Source organism: Bombina bombina, chromosome 7 (assembly GCF_027579735.1).
Source record: "Bombina bombina isolate aBomBom1 chromosome 7, aBomBom1.pri, whole genome shotgun sequence".
Lineage (NCBI taxonomy): Eukaryota > Metazoa > Chordata > Amphibia > Anura > Bombinatoridae > Bombina > Bombina bombina.
In genome coordinates, this window is record NC_069505.1 from 488,537,391 (window position 1) to 488,554,751 (window position 17,361).

The 17,361-nt window shown below is 43.2% G+C and overlaps 1 protein-coding gene across 2 annotated transcripts in view; it reads left to right on the forward strand.

Annotated features, from left to right (window-relative positions):
* Positions 1-17,361, forward strand: part of MAP4K1 (mitogen-activated protein kinase kinase kinase kinase 1) — a 290,702-nt gene that overhangs the window by 231,613 nt on the left and 41,728 nt on the right. The gene's annotated exons all lie outside the window — the stretch shown is intronic.

The following is a 17,361-nucleotide window of genomic DNA, read 5'->3' on the forward strand; positions in this document are numbered from 1 at the left end:
AATTACATTGTAGCTATTTTAGGATTTATTTTTATTTTACAGCAAGTTTGTATTTATTTTAACTAGGTAGAATAGTTATTACATAGTTATTAACTATTTAATAACTACCTAGCTAAAATAAATACAAAAGTACCTGTAAAATAAAACCTAACATAAGTTAAAATTACACCTAACACTACACTATAATTAAATGAATTACCTAAACTACCTACAATTAAATACAATTAAATTAAATAAACTAGTAGTACGAAAAACAACAAACACTAAATTACAGAAAATAAAAAAATAATTACAAAAGTTTTAAACTAATTACACCTACTCTAATCCCCCTAATAAAATAAAAAAGCCCCCCAAAATAAAAAAAAAATCCCTACCCTATACTAAATTACAAATAGCCCTTAAAAGGGCCTTTTGCAGGGCATTGCCCAAAAGTAATCAGCTCTTTTACCTGGAAAAAAAATACAATACCCCTCCAACAACATTAAAACCCACAACCCACACACCCAACCCTTCTCTAAAACCCACCCAATCCCCCCCTTAAAAAACCTAACACTACCCCCTTGAAGATCTGATGCATATATTGAAGCCAATTAATATGGGTGCAGTATACTCACTCCATAAGATGAATCTTTACAGCTGAAAGGGAATGTAGCTTCAGATGGCAAGAGTCCACAGGTTCCTGGAGTCAAATACTGAATTTTCAGGTTTATCCAAAGTGGACTATAAATTAATAGAGACCCAAATGACAAAAGCATCCAGTATAATTGAAAAAAAATGTAGTAACTTACTCCATAAATAAGGAGATTCCAGCTCAGCAAAGCAAAACAAGATCTTGACAATCTTTCAACAAAGGATAAAAGGTTTTATTTGCTCAATGCGTTTCAACGTATTACACGTCTTTATCAAGAGCATACATTAAAACAAGTAAAACAGGTAAGTAAAACCAAGTATTGAGTGACACTATAATAACTATTGTACCTAGTTGAAATAAATACAAACTTGCCTGTAAAATAAATATAAACCCTAAGCTAGCTACAATGTAACTATTAGTTATATTGTAGCTAGCTAAGGGTTTATTTTATAGGTAAGTATTTAGTTTTAAATAGGAATAATATAATTGTAGTAATTTTATTTCGTTTTAATTAAATTATATTTAAGTTAGGGGGGTTAGACTTAGGTTTAGGGGTTAATACATTTACTATAGTAGCGGCGACGTTGGGGGCGGCAGATAAGGGGTTAATAAATGTAGATAGGTGTCGGGGATGTTAGGGACGGCAGATTAGGGGTTAATAAAATGTAACTAGTGTTTGCGAGGCGGGAGTGCGGCGGTTTAGGGGTTAATGTATTTATTAAAGTGGCGGCGATGTCCGGTCGGCAGATTAGTATCCTTCAGATTAAGCTTGAACACCTCTGTGTATTGTTTAAGGAGGTTTTGACTTCTTTGTATGACTCAGATTCTGTCGTTGTCAATTCTGGGATATCTAGTAATCTTTTTAGTTACTATGATTTTCCTTCCTCTGTGAAAGAGTTTTCTGTTCCACACTGTGCAATGGAGCTTGCTTTTTGCACAGGAACAGGAAAAGCCAGGGATAACTTTCCCTGTCTCCTGTCTGTAAGATTATGTTTCCATTAATGACTCGACACACAGTGCCTGAAGTAGACGGAGCCAATTCTACTCTGGCGAAGAGAAGTTTGATCCCTGTAAGGGATAACTGTCCTTTTTAGGATCATGAAAAGGAGGCTTATTTGAAGTTTGTATTGCCACGGTGTCAAGTGCATCATCCCTTTTGGTGCAATGCCTTGTCTGATTCAATCTGGTAGCAACCTTCTTGGAGGAGTTTCAGGACAGAATCAAGGCTTTTGAACTAACCAATTCTTTTCTTCCTGATGCTACCATTTTTTAAGCTGGAAACCAGGTTCTGGTTTCGCTGTTCTAGCCCGCGGGGCGTGTTGGCTTTAGTAGTGGGGGGATTCCCTCTTAGCTCAAACTTCTGGTGCTTCCTTACAAGGATAAGACCTTGTTTTTTGTTCCTGGTCTTGCAGAAATATTTCTGATTTACGTGTGGAAAAGGATCTTTTCTACCAATAGTCAAGAAAAATAGACCTAAGGACGTCAGAGTAACAACCCGCAGCTGAGTGTAGCTCAGCTTGAAGGGTTTGCCCCGATCTGGGATCAGACCAAGTGGGCTCAATTTCTGTTTCCTTAAGAGGATATGCCGTGACCATAGTGTCTCAAGGTTTCTGAGTGGTTTTCAATACCTTCTTCCCAGAGGCAGGTTCCACCTCTCAGGTCTATCTGCTGATCAGATAAGAGAGAGGCATTTTTGATTTGCTTATGGAAACTTTTTACCCTGGGAGTGTGGTTCCACTTTCTGTACAGGAATAGGGCCTACAGTTCTATTCAATATGTGCGTGGTTCCCTAATATAGGGAACTTCCTATTTTTTCTGGACCTGTAGTGTCTAGAAAAAGTTCTTAGAGTACCGTCCTTCATTAGTCCAAGAGGGTCATTTTATGACAACCATAGACCTGAAGGCTGTGTATTTTTATGTTTCCATTTTCTGGGATCATATCAAGTTCCTGAGATTTGCTTTTCTAGGCAATTCCTTTCAGTTTGTGTTCCATTTGACCTTGCCACAGCTCCCAGAATTTATTAAAGGTTCTGGGGGCTCTCTTAGCAGTGATTTGGTCTTGGGGAATTGTTGTAGCGCTGTACCTGGTTATTGGTTCAGGCGCCATCTTTCAACAAGCAAACTCTCATTCAGAGATCTTGTTGTCTTTTTGTTCCTGGAAGTAAACTTAGGAAAGTGTTCCCTTGTTCCAATGACAAGGGTAGTTTTTCTTAGGGTCCATAATAGATACCCTATCTAGGAGAATTTTATCTGGCATTGGTCAGAAAAGCTAAGATATTTTCCTCTGGTCTCTCTCTTCAGCCCCTGTTCAAACTGGTCCAATGATTGTTTCTATGGACATCATTCCCTTTGCTCGATTCTGTTTGGGAGCTATGCAGTTGTGCATGCTCAGTCATTGGAATGGGGGTCCTACGGATCTGTCTCGGAAGAAAGTTCAAGACTTTCTTCCATGGTTGGTTTCTCAGGAACATCTGTCTCAGGGCACTTGCTATCGGAGATGTTCCTGGGTGAGATTGTGTTCACGGACACCAGCCTACTGGGCTGGGGGGCAGTCTGGGACTTGTTACAGGCACAGGGTCTTTGGACTCAGGAGGAGTCTGCTCTTCCTATCTACATTTTGGAGTTGAGAACGATTCCCAATGTTCTGATGGCTTGGCCTCAGTTGTCCTTAACCTGGTTTATCACGTTCCTATCAGACAACATAACTTCTGTGGTTTACAGCTACAAACCATCAGGAAGGAACTCAGAGTTTCTTAGCCATGAAGGAGATGGCTTGGATTGTTCTGTGGGCGGCAGCTCACTATTGCTGTCTATCTGCCACCCACTTTCCAGGAGTGGTCTTCTGGGAAGCGGATTTCCTGAGCAGACAGACTTTTTATCCTGGGGAGTAGAAACTCCTTCCAGAGGTGTTCTCCAGCTTAAACCTTCAAATGGGGGGTTCCAGAGTGGGATCGGATAGCGTCTCGTAAGAATGCCAAGCTTCCAAGGTACGGTTCAAGATCAAGAGATCCTCAGACCACTCTGGGAGATGGTCTAGTGGTCCTTAGGGATTTCAGGCTGGCATACTTGTTTCATCTGTTTGTTCTTCTTTCACAAGTCATTATTCGTTTCAGGAAAGAGCGTTGGTGATTCTGATGACGGTCTGGTTTGCAGACCTAGTGGAGATGTCGTCTCTCCCACTTTGGAGACTGCCTCTAAGGAAGGAACTTCTGATCAGGGTTCCTTCTTTCTTCCAACTCTCATTTCTCTGAACTGTTTGCTTTGAGATTGAACGCTTAGTTCTGTCTATGCGTGTTTTTTTGATTCGGTCGTTGTTACCATGATTCAGGCCGAAAGCCTGTTACTAGACAGATTTTCCATAAGGTGTGACATATATCTTTATTGAATCCAAGGGCTACTCTTGGAGTAGGGTCAGGATTCCTAGGATTTTGGCCTTTCTCCAGGAAGGTTTGGAGAAGGGTTTGTCAGTCAGTATCCTGAAGGGTCAGTTTCTGCATGATCTATTTTGCTACATAAGCGTCTGGTGGACGTGCCAGATGTGCAATTTGTTTGTCAGGCCTTGGTCAGAATAAGGCCTGTGTTTAAGTCTGTTGCTCCTCCTTTGAGCCTTAACCTTGTTCTTAAAGTTTTTTCAGCAGGCTCCTTTTGAGCCATTGCATTCCATAGATATTAAGTTATTATCTTGGAAGGTTTTTATTGCTATCTCTTCTGCTCGGAGAGTCTCGGAACTCTCAGCTTTGCAGTATGACTCGCCTTGTCTTATCTTTCATACCGATAAGGTGGTTCTTCGTACTAAGTTAGGTTTCCTTCCTATAGTTGTTTCGGATAGGAATATTAATCAGGACATTGTTGTTCCTTCTTTATGGCCTAATCCTTCCTCTTATAAGGAGCGTTTATTGCACAACTTGGATGTTGTGCAGGCTCTTAAATTCAATCTGCAGGCGAATATGGACTTTCGCCAGTCTTCTGCCCTGTTTGTTTCTTTGGGAAATGTAGAGGTCAGAAAACTTCTGCTGCTGCTCTTTCTCTCTGGTTGAGAAGTATTATTCTTTTGGCTTATGAGACTGCTGGTCAGCAACCTTCTGAGACATTTATGGCTCATTCTATCAGAGCTGTTTCCTCTTCTTGAGTTTTTAATCATGAGGCTCTTGTAGAGCAAATTTGCAAGGCTGCAACTTGGTCTTCTCTACATACTTTTTCCAAATTTGATATTTTTGCCTTGGCTGAGGCTTTTTTTTGGGAGAAAGGTTCTTCAAGCGGTGGTGCCTTCTGTTTAAGACTGCCTGTCTTGTCCCTCCCTATTTATCCGTGTCCTCTAGCTTGGGTATTGGTTCCCAAAATAAATTACTCAAGCCGTGACTCACCGTATCTCAGGAAAGAAAAGGAAATTTATGCTTACCTGATAAATTTATTTATTTCCGGTCGAATGACTGGGGGATGTGGGAAGGGAAGTGAAACTTAACAGTTTGACTGTGGTGCTCTTTGCCTGTATGGGATATACAATCCTACCAGGAGGGGCAAAGTTTCCCAAACCTCAAAATGCCTATAAATACACCCCTCACCACACCCACAATTCAGTTTTACAAACATTGCCTTCTATGGAGGTGGTGAAGTGAGTTTGTGCTAGATTTCTACCCCCACATGCCATTCTCAGCATTTTGAAGCCCGATTCCTCTCAGAGTACAGTGAATGTCAGAGGGATGTGAAGGGAGTATCACCTATTGAATGCAATGGTTTTCCTGGCGGGAAATCTGTTTCATAGGTTCTCCGTTATCGGTCGTAGAGATTCATCTCCTACCTCCCTTTTTCATATGGACGATATACTCTCATATTCCATTACCTCTACTGATAACTGTTTCAGTACTGGTTTGGCTATCTGCTATATGTGGATGGGTGTCTCGGTAAGTATATTTTCGTTACTTAAGACACTCTCAGCTATGGTTTGGCACTTTATGTATTATTATAAAGTTCTAAATATATGTATTGTACTTATATTTGCCATGAGTCAGGTTTATGTGTATTTCCTTTTGCAGACTATTCAGTTTTATATTTGTGAAAAAAAATATTTAGGAAAATATTTTTCTTACCTGGGGTTCAGTCTTTTTTCAAATTAACTACTTTTTCATAAAAAAATTTGCGGGCAAAATTAGGCTCACAAGGTGCAAAATGCTGATGTTTATTGCGTCATTCTTGGCGCAACGGTAAGTCCGGTGATGCAAGTTCGTCATTTCCGGCGTCTTAGTTGATGCCGAGTTCCTTGCACAAAGTTGTGTCTGCAATGACGCAAGTGTGTCATTTCTGTATGTTGTTAGCGCCAAAAAATTTCATGTTGCGTTGTGCGTTATACTTGGCGCCAAATAATTTCATTATATAAAACCCCATTCTTATGTGCCTCTTGCCTTTTTCTATTTCAGAGGGCTATGCTGTTTGCATTTTTTCCCCATTCCTGAAACTGCCATATAAGGAAATTGATCATTTTGCTTTATATGTTGTTTTTTTTCTCTTACATTTGCAAGATGTCTCAATCTGATCCTGTCTCAGAAACCACTGTTGGAACCCTGCTGCCTGATAACAGTTCTACCAAAGCGAATTGTATCTGTTGTAAATTTGTGGAGATTATATCTCCAGCTGTGGCATGTAATAGTTGTCATGATAAGCTTTTACATGCAGAGAATGTATCCATCAGTAATAGTACAATGCCTGTTGTTCCTTCAACATCTAATGTACATGATATCCCTGTGAATATAAAAGATTTTGTTGCTGATGCGATTCAGAAGGCTTTGTCTGTTATCCCGCCTTCTAATAAACGTAAAAGGTCTTTTAAAACTTCTCATAATGACCGACAACATACTGAATTATCCTCCTCTGATGAGGATCTATCTGATTCAGAAGATCCTACCTCAGATATTGACACTGACAAATCTACTTATTTATTTAAAATGGAGTATATTCGTTCCTTTTTAAAAGAGGTGTTGATTACGTTGGATATTGAGGAAACTAGTCCTCTTGATATTAAAACTAGTAAGCTTTTAAACTCTGTTTATAAACCTCCTGTGGTTACTCCAGAGGTTTTTCCAGTTCCTGATGCTATTTCTGATTTGATTTCTAAGGAATGAAATAGGCCTGGTACTTCTTTTATCCCTTCTTCAAGGTTTAAAAAATTGTATCCTTTGCCAGCAGTTAGTTTGGAGTTTTAGGAAAAGATCCCCAGAGTTGATGAGGCTATTTCTATTCTTGCCAAACGTACTACTATTCCTATGGAAAATAGTACTTCCTTTAAGGACCCTTTAGATAGGAAACTTGAATCTTATCTAAGGAAAGCTTATTTATATTCTGGCTATCTTCTCAGGCCTGCCATTTATATGGCTAATGTTGCAGCTGCATCAATTTTTTGGTTAGAAAGTTTAGCGCAACAGGAAACAGATCCTGATTTGTCTAGCATTGTTCGCTTGCTTCAACATGCTAATCATTTTATCTGTGAATCCATTTTTTTATATAATCAAAATTTATGTTAAATCTATGTATTTAGCTATTTTAGCTAGAAGAGCTTTGTGGCTCAAATATTGGAATGCTGGCATGGTATCTAAGTCTAGATTACTATCTCTTTCTTTCCAAGGTAATAATTTATTTGGTTCTCAGTTGGATTCAATTATTTCAACTGGGGGGAAGGGAGTGTTTTTGCCTCAGGATAAAAGACCTAAGGGTAAATCTAAAGTTTCTAACCATTTTCGTTCCTTTCGACAAAATTAGAAACAGAAACCCAATCATTCCCCCAAAGAATCTGGTTCCAATTGGAAACCTTCTTCAAGTTGGAATAAATCCAAGCCGTTTAAGAAACCAAAGCGAGCCCCCAAGTCTGCATGAAGGTGCGGCCCTCATTCCAGCTCAGCTGGTAGGGGACAGATTAAGATTCTTCCAAAGTATTTGGGCAGATTCTGTCCAAAATCAATGGATTTAGAGTATTGTCTCTCAAGGATACCGCATAGGATTCAGAGTAAGACCTCCTGTGAGAAGATTTTTTCTCTCACGCATCCCAGCAAATCCAGTAAAGGCTCAGGCTTTTCTGAAATGTGTTTCAGACCTGGAGCTTTCAGGAGTAATCATACCAGTTCCGTTTCAGGAACAGGGTCTGGGGTTTTATTCAAATCTATTCATTGTCCCAAAGAAAGAAAATTCATTCAGGCCAGTTCTGGGTTCAGTTGAATCGTTTTGTAAGAGTGCCAACTTTCAAAGTGGTGACTATAAGGACTATTCTGCCTTTTGTTCAGCAAGGTCATTATATGTCCACGATAGACTTACAGGATGCATATCTTCATATTCCGATTCATCCAGACCACTATCAGTTTCTGAGATACTCTTTTCTAGACAAGCATTACCAATTTGTCGCTCTTCCATTTGGCCTAGCGACAGCTCAAAGAATCTTTTCAAAGGTTCTCGGTGCCCTACTCTCTGTAATCAGAGAACGGGGTATTGCAGTGTTTCCTTATTTGGACGATATCTTGGTACTAGCTCAGTCTTTACATTCTGCAGAATCTCACACAAATCAACTAGTGTTGTTTCTTCAAAAACATGGTTGGAGGATCAATTTACCAAAAAGTTCCTTGATTCCTCAGACATGGGTCACCTTTTTAGGTTTCCAGATCGATTCAGTGTCAATGAATCTGTCTCTAACAGACAAGAGAAGATTAAAATTGGTTTCAGCTTGTCGGAACTTTCAGTCTCAATTATTCCCTTCAGTAGCTATGTGCATGGAAGTTTTAGGTTTCATGACTGCAGCAATATCTTTAAATCCCAATGTTCGACTCTCTCTGACATGGTAGTTAGATCACCATCGTATAGTTCAAGGGGCCTCTTTTGTTCATCCAACCTGGGCTGTGATCACAACAGATGCAAGTCTTTCAGGTTGGGGAGCTGTCTGGGGATCTCTGACAGCACAAGGGGTTTGGAAATCTCAAGAGGCGAGGATACCAATCAATATTTTAGAACTCTGTGCTATTTTCAGGGCTCTTCAGGTTTGGCCTCTGTTGAAGAGAGAACCATTCATTTGTTTTCAGACAGACAATATCACAACTGTGGCATATGTCAATCATCAGGGTGGGACTCACAGTCCCTAAGCTATGAAAGAAGTATCTTGGATACTTTCTTGGGCGGAATCCAGCTCCTGACGAATTTCTGCGGTTCATATCCCAGGTGTAGACAATTGGGAAGCGGATTATCTCAGCCGTCAGACTTTACATCCGGGGGAGTGGTCGCTCCATCCAGATGTTTTTTTTCAGTTTGTTCTGATGTGGGGTCTTCCAGAAATAGATCTGATGGCTTCCCATCTAAACAAGAAACTTCCCAGGTACCTGTCCAGGTCCAGGGATCCTCAGGCGGAGGCGGTGGATGCGTTAGCAATTCTTTGTTGTTATCAACCTGCTTATATCTTCCCGCCTCTAGTTCTTCTTTCAAGAGTGATTTCCAAGATCATCATGGAACAATCGTTTGTGTTGCTGGTAGTTCTAGCATGGCCTCACAGGTTTTGGTATGCAGATCTTGTTCGGATGTCCAGTTGCCAACCTTGGCCACTTCCTTTAAGACCAGACCTTCTGTCTCAAGGTCCGTTTTTCCATCAGAATCTCAAATCATTAAATTTGAAGGTATGGAGATTCAATGCCTAGTGCTTAGTCATAGAAGTTTCTCTGACTCAGTGATTAAAGGGACAGTCAACACCAGAATTTTTGTTGTTTTAAAGATAGATAATCCCTTAATTACCAATTCCCCAGTTTTGCATAACCAACACAGTTATAATTATACACGTTTTACCTCTGTAATTACCTTGTATTTAAGCCTTGGCAGACTGCCCCCTTATTTCAGTTCTTTTGACAGACTTGCATTTTAGCCAATCAGAGCTGACTCCATGGTAAATTCACGTGCATGAGCTCAATGTTATCTATATGAAACACATGAACTAATGCCCTCTAGTGGTGAAAAACTATCAAATGCATTTAGATTAGAGGCGGTCTTCAAGGTCTAAGAAATTAGCATATGAACCTCCTAGGTTTAGCTTTCAAATAAGAATACCAAGAGAACAAAGCAAAATTGGTGATAATAGGAAATTGGAAAGTTGTTTAAAATTGCATGCCCTATTTGAATCATGAAAGGTTTTTTTGGACTTGACTGTCCCTTTAATACTATGTTACAGGCTCGTAAATCTGTTTCTAGGAAGATTTATTATCGAGTTTGGAAGTCTTATATTTCATGTTCTTCTCATAAATTCTTAAGGCATTCTTTTAGAATTCCTAGAATGTTACAGTTTCTTCAGGATGGTTTGGATAAGGGTTTGTCTGCAAGTTCATTGAAGGGACAAATCTCTGCTCTTTCTGTTTTATTTCACAGAAAGATTGCTAAGCTTCCTGATATTCACTGTTTTGTTAAGGCTTTGGTTCGTATCATGCCTGTCATTAATTCAATCTCTCCTCCTTGGAGTCTTAATTTGGTTTTGAAGGCTTTACAGGCTCCTCCTTTTGAGCCTATGCATTCTTTGGACATTAAACTACTTTCTTGGAAAGTGTTGTTCCTTTTGGCAATCTCTTCTGATAGAAGAGTTTCCGAATTGTCTGCTCTTTCTTGTGAATCTCCTTTTCTGATTTTCCATCAGGATAAGGCAGTTTTGCAGACTTCATTTAAATTTCTACCTAAGGTTTTGAATTTTAACAACATTAATAGAGAAATTGTTGTCCCTTCCTTGTGTCCTAATCCTAAGAATTCTTTGTAGAGATCCTTACATTCTTTGGATGTTGTAAGAGCTTTGAAATATAATGTTGAAGCTACTAAAGATTTCAGGAAGACGTCTAGTCTATTTGTTGTCTTTTCTGGTTCTAGGAAAGGTCAGAAGGCTTCTGCCATTTCCTTGGCATCTTGGTTAAAGCTTTTGATTCATCAGGCTTATTTGGAGTCGGGTCAGGCCCGCCTCAGAGAATTACAGCTCCTTCTACTAGATCAGTCTCCATTTTTAAGAATGAAGCTTCTTCAGTTGATCAGATTTGCAAAGCAGCAACTTGGTCTTCTTTGCATACATTTACTAAATTCTACCGTTTTGATGTTTTTGGTAGAAAAGTTTTTCAGGCAGCTGTTTCAGTTTGATTCCTCTGCTTATGTTTAAGTTTTTTCTTTTCATTTATGAGAATAAATTTATATTTTGGGTTGTGGATTAATTTTTTCAGCAGAAAATGGCTGTTATTATTTTTATCTCTCCCTCTCTAGTGACTCTTCTGTGGAGTTTCACATCTTGGGTATTACTATCCCATACGTCACTAGCTCATGGACTCTTGCCAATTACATGAAAGAAAACATAATTTATGTAAGAACTTACCTGATAAATTCATTTCTTTCATATTGGCAAGAGTCCATGAGACCCACCCTTTTTATGCTGGTTATGATTTTTTGTATAAAGCACAATTATTTCCAAATTCCTTTTTTTATGCTTTTTTATCCTTTCTTTATCACCCCACTACTTGGCTATTTGTTAAACTGAATTGTGGGTGTGGTGAGGGGTGTATTTATAGGCATTTTGAGGTTTGGGAAACTTTGCCCCTCCTGGTAGGATTGTATATCCCATACTTCACTAGCTCATGGACTCTTGCCAATATGAAAGAAATGAAGTTATCAGGTGTTACAGAAGCATTAGTTATTTTGTTGTGAAGAGCTTATTTCCCAGCAGCAATGCCTGAACCAGCCAAGCCAGTGCCTAAGAAGGGCTCCAAGAAAACCGTAACAAGTATCATTTCATAAAGAGTTAACTTTTTTTTAGCTTTTAGAAACTATTTTCTAAATACAAGTTTGCTGGCCTCAGCTCTAATTAAGTTTAGTGATAAAACATTCCCATTGTCTAATCACCTCCGGAGTCAGACTGCTAATTGATAAGATGGACTGCATTGTTTTTTTATGTGTAACTTGTTATCTGAAGTACTGTGGCCTGTCAAAGGACATTGTCTCTCTATCTAAATGTGTGATGGGGGATTTTATGCTTCCCCCCCTGGGAGTGCCCTGTGTGCATGTAACCTCAATAAAAAGCAGGCTGGGCATCCCAGTCCTGAGTTCTTGGTTGACCCTCAATCGCAGCGTTGACTCGTTTTTGTGGGCAGAAGGGTATCCTAGCTGTATTACAGCTAAGGGGGATTATTCTACATTTGCGAGACTCATATAGAATACTATGGAAAGCAGCTTCTCCCCTCTTCAGCAATAGGGATCCAGGCTACTAAGCGGTCCATCTCTCAGCGAGACTAAGGGTAACCGTAACATTTGGCGGCAGCGGTGGGATTTTCCTGGATTTCCTAGGAGAGGTACAGAACGGATGGAGAGCGCTTACGAAAAATTGAAACGTACAACCCTAAAGGATTTACTTGAAAGCAGAGGGGGGTACGCCAGCAACCGGCCGAGGAGAGAGCTGATAGCAGAATTGACCGAACTGGATCAGAGCTTCACAATGGCGGAAACACCGACCACGATTAGTGACGAAAAAACCAGGATTGTTCGGGAGAGGCTCTCACTGTACGGGCCGAACCCCTCCATGGAATTGGTACAGCAGTTGATGGCGGAAGCGGACGAGGATATACGAGAGACTCGAGCCCACAAACTCAACCTAGCGAACGCACACCGCAATGCTGAAGCCCCGCAGGTAATCATCCCTGTCGAAAATGCTGGGAGGCCCAAGATACCCTATGCGGCATTTCGACCCTTCCTAGAGAGCGAGACAGGGATTGATGAATATTTGGCGGACTTCGAAAGGCAATGTGCCCTGCACCAGATTCCCAACAGAGAGTGGCCCACGATATTGTCTGGGAAACTATCCGGGCGAGCCCTGGAAGCCTTTCATACTCTGGGGGCTGAGGAAGTGACACAGTATGAGCTAGTTAAGGAGACACTGTTGCGACGGTACGCGGTAACTCCGGACACGTATCGCCGACAGTTTCGGGGCACGAAAAAGAAGCCTAACGATACCCATATGGAATGGGCGCACCGAATGCGGAGAGCGGCAAATCACTGGATGAGCGGAAGTAAAGCGGTGACTGGTGAGGAAATTTTACAATTGTTTCTCTTAGAACATTTTTATAATGGCATGGAACAGCAAGGGAAGGAATGGCTGCGAGACAGGCGGCCTTCTACCTTAGACGAAGCAGCCAAATTGGCCGATGAACATTATGACTCCCGTCTTCACGAACCCACGAACTACCGAGCTCCAGCACGGGTCGAACCCAGAGAGGTTTACCGTGCACCCCCTCGTGCTGAATTCCGAGCCCCGGTGCCCGCAGGGCCCGCCCGACACTCAGGACCACCCAATAACAGCTCTGAGCGTCCCAGACCGACTTGCCACCGATGCAAGCAACCAGGGCATTTCATGGCTAGCTGCCCTCTTAATACGCATCAGACACCCAGGAATTACAATTACCCCTCTGGGTCATATCGTCCGGCCCAGGCCCTCTGTGTTAACCAAGAGGCGGCCCCTATGGAGGAATATTTGGGGCCGCTTCACGAGGCAGACCCTGTATATGCTGCCTCAGATAACCGCCAGCACCATCGGCAGAAGGTATGGCTCGAGGGGCGATCTACCGAGGGATTGAGAGACACAGGGGCTACTATTACGCTGGTACAGAGTCATTTGGTGCCGGGGCACAAGCGATCCGGACAGACTGTGGCCGTTAGAGTGGCGGGGGGGGATGTGTACAAAATTCCAACAGCTAAAGTGCATCTTGATTGGGGAGCGGGAAAGGGGGCTGTGAACGTGGGCATAATGGATAATTTACCTGCCGAAGTTCTACTGGGCAACGATTTGGGCCCCATGACTTCTGCCTATGCTCCAGTATGCAACAACGAGGCGGACCCAGTGACTACACGGGCCCAAGCCCGGACAGAGCGAGAGCTCTCACCAGTGCGGGAGACACAGGTAAGCCCTACCCCGACCTTGCCTGACATGTTAGGCCCCATACCCTGGGACACCCCAGATGCTTTCGAGACAGAGTCTAAGACTGACCCGACCTTACAAAAGTACCGGGAACGAGCAGAGACCGGAGGGGGCGGGGCAGATAACGAAACATTCTTATGGGAAAAAGGGAAACTATACCGCTGGACAGAGAAAAGGGGACAGCGTAGGCGACAGCTGGTAGTGCCCCACAAATACCGTCAAGAAATCCTCAAGATAGGCCACGACATCCCCTTAGCAGGTCACCTAGCCGTAACCCGTACCCTACACCGCATTACTCACACGTTCTTTTGGCCAGGGGTACACGCTGACGTTAGAACTTACTGTAACACCTGCGATGTGTGTCAACGAGTAGGAAGGCGAGGCGGTCACCCTAAAGCCCATCTAGTAAATATGCCCATTGTAGAGGAACCCTTCAGCCGGGTTGCTATTGACCTAGTGGGACCACTGGCTACCCCTAGTCCCTCCGGTAAGCGCTACATTCTTACCGTAGTGGACTACGCTACCAGGTACCCAGAGGCTGTCGCCCTATCCAACATACAAGCGGATACGGTAGCGAATGCACTAGTACAGGTGTTCTCCCGGGTAGGATTTCCAAAAGAAATCCTATCCTACCGAGGCACCCAATTTATGGCTGAATTGACCCAACAACTCTGGCAGGTTTGCAAAATTAAGTCCCTCTTGAGCTCCCCATACCACCCCCAGACGAACGGGCTGTGTGAGAGGTTCAATGGGACCCTCAAGCAAATGCTCAAGACGTTCACTCAGGAATACGAGACTGGGAACGCTTCCTGCCGCACCTCCTATTTGCTTATCGGGAGGTGCCCCAGGAAACGACAGGGTTCTCTCCCTTCGAGTTGCTCTACGGAAGAAAGGTACGGGGACCCCTAAACCTGATCCGGGAGCACTGGGAGGGAGAGATGGACACTGACGGTGTCCCCATTGTGCCATACGTGCTGGAACTCAGGGATCGAATGGAGCAATTAGCCAAATCCGTGCGGGCTAATCTCCAGTCGGCCCAGAGAAGACATAAAGTATGGTACGATCGGGGGGCCCGAAAGAGAATCTTCACCATAGGACAAAAGGTGTTAGTACTTAAGCCAGTGAAGACAGACAAATTGCAGGCGTCCTGGCAGGGTCCCTACCAGATCGTAGAGAAAAGGGGAGACACCACTTTTGTGATAGCTAGCTGCCACGACAACAATCTTAGAAAGACATTCCATGTAAACATGCTCAAGGAATATTTTGAGCGACCAGAGAACGTTACGGCCGTATGTTGTTCCCCTCAGGAAGACCCCGACAGTCTACCCATTCCAGACCTATTAGAAAAGAGTCTCCCCACAGGTATAGTGGCTCAGGTTCAGATAGGAGACCGACTTAGCCCCACTGAAAGGGAGCAGCTCAACCAACTCCTACAGTCCAAACACCTTACCTTCTCCCCGAAGCCAGGGTACACTACTTTAACCACCCACCAGGTAGATACTCCGGGACAAGCTCCCTTGCGCCAGGCTCCGTACCGAATCCCCGAAGCAGTTAGGACAGGAATGAAGAAGGAGATCGATGAGATGCTCCAACTCAGGGTAATTGAGCCCTCCGATAGTCCCTGGGCCTCCCCAGTTGTCTTCGTGCCCAAGAAAGATGCGACCACCCGGTTCTGCGTAGACTATCGGAGGCTCAATGAAAAAACCATGACGGACGCTTACCCTATGCCCAGGGTAGACGAGCTACTCGATCGTATAGCCAGGGGAAATTACCTGACCACTATTGACCTCTGCAAAGGTTACTGGCAGATTCCCCTGGCCCCGGAGGCTATCCCCAAGTCGGCATTCGTCACCCCATTCGGCTTATATCAGTTTAGGGTAATGCCGTTTGGGATGAAGAATGCCCCAGCTACATTCCAACGCTTGGTGGATAGGCTCCTGGATGGCTTCCAGAGTTTTGCTTGCGCCTACCTGGACGACATAGCGATCCACAGTGAGTCCTGGGAGGACCACTTAGCTCACGTAGGAATGGTTCTGGATCAGATCCGGGCTGCTGGCCTGACTCTGAAGCCAGAAAAATGCCACTTTGGGATGGCCGAGGTACAGTACCTGGGTCACTGGGTGGGGTGTGGAAAGCAGCGACCAGAGCCAGCCAAGATAGAAGCTGTCGCCAATTGGCCCACCCCCATCACTAAGACTCAGGTCCTAGCCTTCCTGGGCACGGCAGGGTACTATAGACGTTCGTACCAGACTACAGCACACTTGCCAAACCCCTGACTGACTTGACCAAGAAGAACTTACCTCGACAGGTCCTGTGGTCTCCCCACTGTGAAACGGCTTTTCAGGCTCTCAAAAATGCTCTAATTAACGCTCCTGTCTTGGCGGCCCCAGCCCTTAACAAACGTTTTATCGTCCATACAGATGCTTCCATGTTCGGGCTGGGAGCCGTCCTCAGCCAAGTAGGCGAAGATGGAGGGGAGCATCCAGTTGCCTACATCAGCCGGAAGCTCCTGCCCCGCGAAGTCAGCTATGCAGCGGTCGAAAAGGAGTATTTGGCTTTGGTGTGGGCATTAAAGAAATTGACTCCCTATTTATATGGGCAGGAGTTCACTCTGGTCACCGACCATAACCCGTTGGTGTGGCTGAACCGGGTCTCTGGAGATAACGGCAGGCTATTACGTTGGAGTTTAGCGTTGCAACCCTTCAATTTCACCATTACTTACAGACCTGGGAAACAGAATGGCAACGCCGACGGGTTGTCCAGACAAACCGACCTCAGCCCCGCATAACCAGCGGTCTGGACAGCCTTAGTCTGCCCCGAAAAGGGGTCAGACCGTGTCTGCCAGAGTGTTCCACAGAAAGGGAGCACTGTTACAGAAGCATTAGTTATTTTGTTGTGAAGAGCTTATTTCCCAGCAGCAATGCCTGAACCAGCCAAGCCAGCGCCTAAGAAGGGCTCCAAGAAAACCGTAACAAGTATCATTTCATAAAGAGTTAACTTTTTTTCAGCTTTTAGAAACTATTTTCTAAATACAAGTTTGCTGGCCTCAGCTCTAATTAAGTTTAGTGATAAAACATTCCCATTGTCTAATCACCTCCGGAGTCAGACTGCTAATTGATAAGATGGACTGCATTGTTTTTTTATGTGTAACTTGTTATCTGAAGTACTGTAATCCTATTGTGGCCTGTCAAAGGACATTGTCTCTCTATCTAAATGTGTGATGGGGGATTTTATGCTTCCCCCCCTGGGAGTGCCCTGTGTGCATGTAACCTCAATAAAAAGCAGGCTGGGCATCCCAGTCCTGAGTTCTTGGTTGACCCTCAATCGCAGCGTTGGCTCGTTTTTGTGGGCAGAAGGGTATCCTAGCTGTACTACAGCTAAGGGGGATTATTCTATATTTGCGAGACTCATATAGAATACTATGGAAAGCAGCTTCTCCCCTCTTCAGCAATAGGGATCCAGGCTACTAAGCGGTCCATCTCTCAGCGAGACTAAGGGTAACCGTAACATCAGGTAAGTTCTTACATAAATTATGTTTTTCTCTGTCTAGCTACATAAAAATAGCTACTTTATACATAGAGTAAGCAATGGGACTTGAACACCATATAGTGCTCCAGGCATGTGAACGCACCTCAGCTTACATCCCTGATTTTCAACAAAAGATACCAAGAGTACGAAGAAAATGTGATAATAGAAGTAAATTATAAAGTTGGTTAAAATTGTATGTTCTATTTGAATCTCAGGTTTTCAGAGTTCATCTACATATCTGCCACACTTTACAACTAAT